Genomic DNA, 10,274 nt, shown 5'->3' on the forward strand with positions numbered 1-10,274 from the left:
AAGTGGAAGACCAGGAATTCAAACTCAGGTCCTCTGAGGACAAATTCAGTGCTTTTCATCATTGCACTATATCTAAGTCCCTTGATCTGAGCAAAACAGCAGTTAAATGGTGTTAAAGGGGGCTTAAATGATTGACTATAAATTTAAAACCATAAGTATTTGAAAAAGAATGAAATGATTTGGACATTAAAATGGCATCCATAAAGATAAGTGAGTAATAAAGAGATATATTAATGTTTTTCAAAGAGACATTTATGTCACCCTAAGTCGGCCCAATATTCTGTTTCTGACTGAAGCATGAGAGGACATTTTTGTGGTGAGACTTAGCTACCCTTCATAATGTCAGTCTCAAAAGATTAGGGTTATATTACCTTGAAATATCTTTAATTTCCCTTCATAATCCATTAATTTATCCCAACTTTCTTTGAATTTGTTTTTAATTTTTAGCCTGTATCCTAAGCCTTTATGAGATAATGTATTTCATCAATTTACTACTCTGTGTGAAGCAAAACTTTCTTTTATTTGTTCTAACAATGACTTTTTTAGGTTTGAGGGCTACCCCTAAAATTCCAGACTTCTTGGGTTCAAGGACCCTGCTCTCTCAACAAACTCCCTCATATCTTTGAACTTCCTAGCCAACATTTCCTCCTCACAGAAACCTGACTCTCATCAGAGAAAACCACAGTCCTTGTAATAGTCATCACTGCAAGATACACCTTCTCTCACTCTCCCTCAGTCACAGGCAAATGAGGGAAAAGGTGGGGAGCAAGCATGCTCCTTACTCCTCATTGTTACTTCTAGAACATTCCTCTACCACTATCCGTCAGAGAATTTTCCTCTTTTAAGGTGCTTGTAATCCATTGATACCACCTTCTCCCTATCCTCATAGCTGTCTTCAAATGACTTTGTCATGCTCCAAACTTTACTAGGTTCTTTAGTGTCAGGATCACAGTATTTCCCTTGCCATCATCTCAAGAGAACTTCAAAAATTCTTCTTCTTCTAGCAAAGTGACCACATGCTTCCTCATTCTTCTCAATTACAATTACCTTCTTCTCTAACTAATGTCAGCCCCATCTCAGCAAGTCATACTATAGACTTATTTTACAGAATTTCTACCACCTCCAAAATAGAGAACTTTTAAATTATCTCTGTAAGTAATTTACAATCTTCCCACCTCTTTTTTATTCCTTCACACTTCATCATCATCATGACCTCCAGTTTCTTGACTTCTCCATATATCCTCCAATTGCATCTCCCCCACTTTACTTCAATTATCTACAAACCCAGCATAGTCATTATGTTTTACTAGTCACCACCCGAGTCTCTTGCCACCTATAACCTTCCACCATTCCTGATGTGACAATGATTGACCCAGAGTAACCCCCAACAAGTGAATCCTCATTACTACTACAAGATCATGAAGCTGATTTCACCCCAAATAAATTTATAATACACAGCCTCAATCAATCAACAAGCATTTATTAATTGCCTAATATGTGCCAGGTACCGTGATAGGAACTGCAGATTTCAAGAGAAAAGTGAAACCAACTCACATCATCAAGGAATTTACATTCTGTTGAGTGAAACAAACTAAACAGAAGGAAATTATTATTACAAGGTAATTATTATTTACAAAATAATCAGAAGGTAACTTTTGAATGTAGAGATATTGTCTGGTGTAGAATATAGTGGGCAAAAGCCTGGCTATTCCTTCCAGGTAGGACCTTGAATTCACTTGCCAATCCAATTCATCTACTTTTCTCTTTATCACTTAACATCTGTCATATTCTTTCCTAGCAACTGTTCTGAAGAGCTTCACACACACACACACACACACACACACACACACACACACACACACACAAAATGAACTAGCCTCCCATTTCAATGAGATTGAAGACATTTGATTTTAATACTTTTTAGCTCCCTCTAGTCACATAATCAGTATCATCATTAATTCTGTTCATTTTCTTTCTGTTTACATAAAGAGAAATACAGCAGCTAGGTCCAGATTAGTGTAAATAATGAGTTCCCTAAAATGGTTACATTATCCAAATTCACATTGCATATTTCCACTAGGTGGAACCAATTACCATATTTTACATAATTATAACTTTGAATAGTGGGAATTTGAATACATACATGACCACTTCAGTGGATTTGTTATGTGAACTAATTAGGGCCTACCCGTATGCCTAACCTTTATCTCTTTACCTCACCCTTGATGCTATTTCCTCCCACTTCTTCCAGGGCCTCTCTCCCATTGTTATCCCTGCTATATAATACATCATTTACCTCCTCTCCACTGAATCTTTCTCATTTTTCTACAAACACGTCTAGGTCTCTCCAATCCTTTTTTTAAAAAAAGGGTCACAAAATAAATTCATTTTACTTAATACTTTCAATGATCACTTCCAAACTAGATATTATTCATCTCATGGTTGGCAAATTGAATTGACTTGTGATCATACTACCAGTTCTGTTATAATGAATCACATACACCCCAAATTCTCTCTATATTCAGATTAGTACATTTAGCTAACTCATAATCTCCTCCAGTACATAACTCTCACCTTTGTTTCACTGAAATTTGCCTCTGTCTAAAATTGTAATTAAAAATAAATTAATGATTGATTTTTTTTTAGTGCGGCAATTGGGGTTAAGTGACTTGCCCAGGGTCACACAGCTAGTAAGTGTTAAGTGTCTGAGGCCGGATTTGAACTCAGGTCCTCCTGAATCCAGGGCCAGTGCTCTATCCACTGCGCCACCTAGCTGCTCCTGATTGATTTTTAATATATAAATCCTGATGACCCTGCTTCTTAATTCATGGTCATTATCGTGACTAAAGGGTTTTTTTTTTCAGTTTATTTAAGGTTTCATCTTTATATATCAGTTTAGCATTTTTTCATAGATCAGGTATCTGCTTAGTACTTTGGGCTAGTTAATATATTTTGTCTTTTTCTTTCTTTCTTACTTTTTTTGTAAGACAATGAGGGTTAAGTGAATTACCCAGGGTCACACAGCTAGCAAATGTCAAGTGTCTGAGATCAGATTTGAACTCAGGTCTGGTGCTTTATCTAATGTGCCACCTAGCTGCCCCTGGTTAATATATTTTGATGGATCTGTGATAGCCTTCATTCAGGATTCTCTCCAATGATACAGATGGCAATTCATCCATACCTGCCATCCATACCTTCTTAATTCATGGTCATTCTATTGACTAAAAGGTTTTTTTTCCCCCAGTTTGTTTAAGGGTTACATATCAGTTTAGCATTTTTTTTTTCACAGATCAGGTATCTTCTCAGTAATTTGGGCTGGTTAATATATTCAGATGTATCTGTGATAGCCTTGATTCTGGATTCTCTTCAATGATGCAGCAATCCATCCATACCTGTCCGTCCTGTGGAAATGTTATCCATGTCCTTCTGAAAGTTCACCATAGAAAGGCCCACCCAACATTATGCAGATTCTCTTGGTTTTTTCCTGACAATTCCAGGTTACCAGTAGAGTACATTGGTAATCCACTTGCCATTCCTCACCTACTTTTTTTTTTTTTTTTGGTGAGGCAATTGGGGTTAAGTGACTTGCCCAGGGTCACACAGCTAGTAAGTGTCAAGCTTCTGAGGCCAGATTTGAACTGAGGTCCTCCTGACTCCAGGGCCGGTGCGCTATCCACTGTGCTACCTAGCTGCCCCCTCACCTACTTTTACCACATGACAAATCCATCTTTTTTGTCATATAAGTCCTTGATGACATCCTTTACTCCTACACTTTTTCAAAAGTTTTCTTTGGTTATGAGCCTGCTCATTCCCATCAGACATTTCTCTATTCCCCTCTGTGGGATGATCATCTTTAACATTTGCAGGTAATGGTGCTCCAGGGCTCACTGTCAAATAGCGATAAGGGTAAAATATTCATATATTTTTAAAAGTAAACATATTTATTTATAGTTTTGGGTTCCAATCTTTATCTCTCCTTCCCTCCCTCCCTCCCCTCCCCCCTCCCTGAGGTGGCAAGCAATCAGATATGGATTATACATCTATGATTATGTAAGACATGACCATATTGGTTATTTTGTACAAGAAAACTTGACTAAAAGACAAAAAATGAAAGAAAGCAAAAAATTAGCATTTTTCAGTCTGTGTTCCTTCAATATCAGTTCTTTCTTTGGAGGTAGGTAGTATGCTTCATCATTAGTCCTTTGGGATTGTCTTGGATCATTGTACTGCTGAGAATAGTTAAGTCATTCACAGTTCTTCATCAAACAATATTGCTGTCTCTGCACAACATTCTTTTTGTTCTGCTCACTTCACTATACATTAGTTCATACACATCTTTCTAGGCCTTTACAAAACCACCCTGCTTGTCATTTCTTATAGCACAATAATATTCCATCAGTATCCTATACCACAGCTTGTTTAGCCATTCCATAATCGATGGGCATTCTTTCAATTTCTAGTTCTTAGCTGCCAAAAATATTCATATTTTAAAAGTGGACTTTACTATTTGTGAGAAGCTTGAGGTCAATATAGGTGCTTTGCAATTTCCCAAAAGTAACCCAGCCAGCATTCAGCCTCCTTTTAAGCCCTGGGTCCATTTCATTGTCCATCTGTACTGTCTATCTCAGATCTTCATAATGTTAAACCAGCTCTATGAGATGTCCATTCAGATGCATAATGAAATATAAGCAAGAAAATTTCTTCATCCAGTTGGTGTTTCCTATGTGGATGGGCAGACCAAACTACTTGGAGTAATTACAGATCTCTTTCCAAGAGGCTTGGCAATGTCTTTGGGTCTGAAATCTACAAACAGGAGCCTCTGGAGGGCCTCACCATTCATAGGGAAGCCCTCCTCAAACTGAATTCTCCTTCATCACAGTGGTGAATATTTCTGGCAAGTATCCATTTCCCTGTTTTATGTCTCACTAGATGTTTATTATCAGAGGGTGCAGAGGGTTATTTCTACTGTTATAGCTTCCTAGGAATTCTGAATGATCTTGGTATATAATTGGGAAGACATTTTGTTGTCAACAACAACATAAGCCTGAAAGCAATATCTTGTCCTCCTGAATTAAATGCCTTTTTTTTTAATCGAGGCAATTGGGGTTAAGTGACTTGCCCAGGGTCACACAGCTAATCACTGTTAAGTGTCTGAGGCCAGATTTGAACTCAGATACTCCTGACTCCAGGGCTAGTGCTCTATCCACTGTGCCACCTAGCTGCCCCTAATTAAATGCTTTTTAATAATCAATGAACAATAAGCACAATGGGATCTTCAAGGGGTTCAACATTTTTAAAAAATCTTTCCTTTAGTTGTCTTATACATCTATCCCATAATACCTTGACAATTGTACTGCTTCCAATACCAATGTCTTCTATATGCACTTGATCCAGTCCAGCTGCTTTTCCCATCTTTGTTCTCTTTAGAGCTATTTCTACCTCTTCTGTAAGCACCTCTGGGGCTGTGATATTAGGTTCTACCTGTGCTCAATATCGTTAATGGAAAAAGTTTGTTGAAGTGGTTTTTGTACATCTGTTCCATTTTTCTTCTGTTTGTAGTCCTTTTTCCATTTTCATCCTTAAATGCTGTTGGTATAATTTTGCTTAGTTGAATATCTTGCCGAGCTTTATTTAAACTGGTTTTACTCTTAACTATTCTGTTTTATGAGAGGATACTGCTCATAATTGACCATCATCCTTCTTAAGATTTTATAAGTAAGTTTGCATTGTAACCTACTGTTGCCTTTTGCAGCCATCTCTCTCCATTTGGACAAGTCAAATGTTTGTGAATGATGGTATTTTCTGGGATCTTTTCATCTCTTGTCAAGGATATTAATTTATATTGGCTTAAATTCTAGATGAAATTATAATTGGTGCCAGTCATTTCTTTTGTCTATTCCTCATTTTTAATTTCATGTCATATCTTTTTCTCTTTACTATTATTTCTCTTCATTTATTATAAATTCTGAATTTGCCTCTGACAAGTTAATGATCTGACTACACACCGGGTTAACTCCCCCATCAATAAATCTTTGACTGCCTGTAGCCATTCTTTTTTTTAAAAAATGGTTATGTAAAACATTACCATATTAGTAATTTTAAATAGAAAGACTCAAGTAAAAAAAAAACACAAAATAGCATGCTACAGTCTGTGTTCAATCAATATCAGTTCTTTCTCTGGAGGGGGATAGTATGCTTCATTGTTAGTCATTTGGGATTGTCTTGGATCATTGTATTGCTGAGAGTAGTTAAGTCATTCACAATTGCTCATAGAACAATAATGCCATCACTGTGCACAATCTTCTTCTGGTTCTGAGCAGTCATTCTTTGTGATGTTATTTAGTGCTCACCATCTCTAGCACTTACCAATTCATTTTTTAAGGAAATATTCATAATATAGAAGTGTAACCTTTCTGCATAACCTAAAGTCTTTGCCTTGTTCATTTCTTTCTCTGCACCATATTTCTACCCATAGTTCTCCCTATCTTTGCCTTGGTTTTGCATTGAAGTCACCAATTATCAGTGTATTTTGATTTGTTTTGAATGGTCTTATTAAGTTGTTCATAGAACTTCTCTGCCACTCCATCCTCAGCATCTGATATCAGTGATCAAGCTGTAATAATTTTCACTGTGATCTTTTTTGTAAATACTTACCATTTAGTATTGCAATATATAATGAACAAATGTCCAATGAAATAATATTTCTCATAGCTTGGGTGTATATGATAAAAACCCACTTTGCCAATTCATTTTATTGGCTCTCTAAGTCATACTTGTGAGCTGTCTAGCCATTTCACTGCAACTTCCTTCTTCCTTCTGGATTCCTTTATAGAAAGTCAAGATTGAAATGATTCAGTTCCTTCAACTATTACGGGTACTTAGTGGTTGGTAGTCAAGGATATCACATTTTGAGTACTACTATTAGAATGGCATATCATATTAAAGTATAAACTACATGATTCTTAGCATTCTCTGCCCTCTCTGATTCTTCTACCACTGTCCCTTCAGAAATAGAAGAGAGCTGCATAGGCCATTAAAAAAAAACTTTCTTTGCTGAGTACTTCATTGTCTATATATGATTGTTATAGCCAATATTCTTATTTTTTTTATTTTTCAATATTCTTATATTTTTAAATATAATTCACTCCATGATCCTTGTTAAAAGTTGAGGACACATGGCCAAGTCAAATTATTCTTTTGTGTTCTCAGGATGTAAATCTGAAAATGCTATATGATTGCAGAGTACTTAGTAACTATTAATGATAAATTGTTACTCCTGTATAGGATGCGAACTCAAATAGTGGCAGATATATTGTTAAACTTTATTCCTTTTGGGAAACTTCATTTTGTGCTTTCACTGAAAATGTACATAATAGGATATTTTCCTTTGAAGGAACTATTAGTTTTAAAAATTTTTCCTATAAATTTTGTTTGACCTGATAATATCTGGTTTTCTTTCCCCTGTGATATCCAGGATACTAATAAGTAACCTTGACTGACAGAAAAAAATATAGCAATGCTGGATTATCTGTTTAGTAGGCCAGTTTTAATCTGTGTGTATGTCTTGCTTTTGTCAGCATGCTGTAATCTTTCACAATCTGATTAAAACTAATTATAAATTCTTATTAGCATGACATTGACTGTATTGTACTTGCAACTTAATGACTATATTTAGTTGGGGGAGTAGGGTTTCTTTGAGTCTGAAATCATTAAGTGTTTGAAATTCTTGTTTCTAAATCTGAGAACTTTGGCTAAACCAGTCAATGCCAGCCTCTTCCTTTTCTTTTTTTGTTTTTTTATGTGTGTGTATTGTTGTTGTTTTTTTATTTCAGGATTCAGCCCATGAGAAGCAGAGGCAACAAGGCTGTTAACATGCTTGTAATAATGAGAAATATACCCCGACAGCAAGTAATGGGATGTTCATCCCAAAATTCTCCTAATATAAATCCATGACAGATGCAACAACAACAAAAATAAAACTTGCCTTTTACATATTTAGAGAATTAAATAGGAGTGTGTGGGGGGAGAGTACAGAATCTGAAAACATATTGTCCTTATTTAATTTTATTATTTATATTTTGAAAGCATGAATTCATCTTTGGCTTGTGATTTTTTTCTTAAGCTAAGTAGTTTTAAAAAGCTATAATCCATTTATTTCCATTGGTAAATTAGCATCAGATTATAGAAATTCTTTTTTTAAATAATATTGTATTTCTCCCCATTTATATATAAAGGCAACTTTTTTTTTTAGTGAGGCAATTGGGGTTAAGTGACTTGCCCAGGGTCACACAGCTAGTAAGTGTTAAGTGTCTGAGGCCGGATTTGAACTCAGGTACTCCTGAATCCAGGGCCAGTGCTTTACCACTGCGCCATGTAGCTGCCCCCAAAGACAACTTTTAACATTAATTTTTTTAAAAATTGAGTTCCAAATTTTCTTTCTCCCTCCTTTACTTCCCTCCTTCCTGAGACAGTAAGCAGTTTGATATGGGTTATATATGTTCAATCACGCAAAGCATATTTACCATATTAAACTACAGAAATTCTAAACATGATTGGAAAAATGAGATGGATTCTCTTTAGTTCCTAAATCAGCCAACAATTGTAAGGCAATGACCAACTTTTAGACCTCCAGAGTGATACAAAGCCTAACTTGCATTCAGATACTGTCAATCTAAACCTTTGCATGACAGCTAAGAGTTGTCTTATATAAGCCAAATTTTGATATGTTGAGGGGAGACCCTGGGACATGAATCAGGGCTGTTTGTATATGCGTTCTCATGTATATTCACACATGGGCATATTGCCCACATGTATTTATGTATCCATACATATATATTATATATATATGTATTTATGTATCCGTACACATATATAAACACACACATGCACCTACATGTATGTTCTGTTTTTTTACATTTTAAAATTTAGTGCCTTTTTTCCCCTCATATCATAGTAATTTCCCAATATCTCCTATGATGCACACCGAAAAATTAAGCAAACTTTCTAGGCAAAGTGACCACATGTGATAATGTAAATCAGACATGTCAAACACAATGCCTTCAGGCCCTAAGTGACCAACCACACTCCCAGGTGCCATGTGTTGCAGATTTAAAATGTAATTAGGAAATATTTAACAAAATAAATAAAATTACAATGAAACAAAGATAATACCATGTTATAAATATTCGATCTAATCCAATATGTAGCCTGAAAAGCTCTTTATGTAAAGTTTAGTGGGCCCATCCTTTCCATCTGATTTTGACACCATTAATTTAAATAACATTCAGTAGCCTTATTGCTCCAGTGAGAGGAGAAATATTTTTTCATTTTTTTCATTCAATTCATCCTTTGTTCTCTTCAACCATGATTTTTCATTGAAATTAATGTGCATTAAGCTGCATTTTAATGTTTTCACTTATTATAGCCATGGTGCATTTTTTTTCTCTTGGCCTTGCTTCCTTTGTTTTGCATAATTCATATGCTGTCCCATATTACTCAAAATTCTTCATATTTGTAATTTCTTACAGTTCAATAGTATTCTGTTACATTCACATACACAATTTGTTCAGCCAGGCAACAGTAGAGGGGCATACACTTTGTTTCTGTTTTTTTTTTTCTACCACAAATAGTGAGCTATGACTATTTTGGCACAAACCAGACTTTTCTCTCTGTCACTGACTTCCTTGGGGAATTTTTCCAGGGTGGAATCACTGAGACAAAGAATCCATCAACAATTCATGAATTTATCTGTTTTCCCATGAAGGAGGACCTGTTTTTTGGATTAGAAGTTAGTTATAAAACCTTACTTCTGTGTTCTCAAATATTTACTGTTTGCCTTCAGAATCCAAAATAATAACAAACACCTTCATAAAATAAGCAGCTCAGTTTTAGAAACTGATTTTCAACTGTTGGCACAAAACATTTTTCAGACTACTGCCCAGTTTACTTTTTATATCTTTTTTCACCTTACTTCCCTTCTATACTTTCGAAAGGTGGGATACAAACCTGTATGCAAGTATGTGCTTTAGAGATTTACTTTGACTAATTGCTCTTAATTCTTCCCCCATTAGCTTGAGAACAAGAAAAACAAGATTTATGCATCTACTGCATAATAAATTTAAGAGCACTTCCTGTGCAAAGAGTGGCAAAATTAGTTTTTACTCAATTCTTAAGTGCCAAAGCACAGAGCCTTTATAAACATTCAGATTCCCTTATTTTAAAAAATACAATTAATGAAAAATACCCTACCTAATAAAGTCTTGATTTAATCAACT

This window comes from Dromiciops gliroides, chromosome 6, assembly GCF_019393635.1.
Source record: "Dromiciops gliroides isolate mDroGli1 chromosome 6, mDroGli1.pri, whole genome shotgun sequence".
NCBI classification, from domain to species: Eukaryota; Metazoa; Chordata; class Mammalia; order Microbiotheria; family Microbiotheriidae; genus Dromiciops; species Dromiciops gliroides.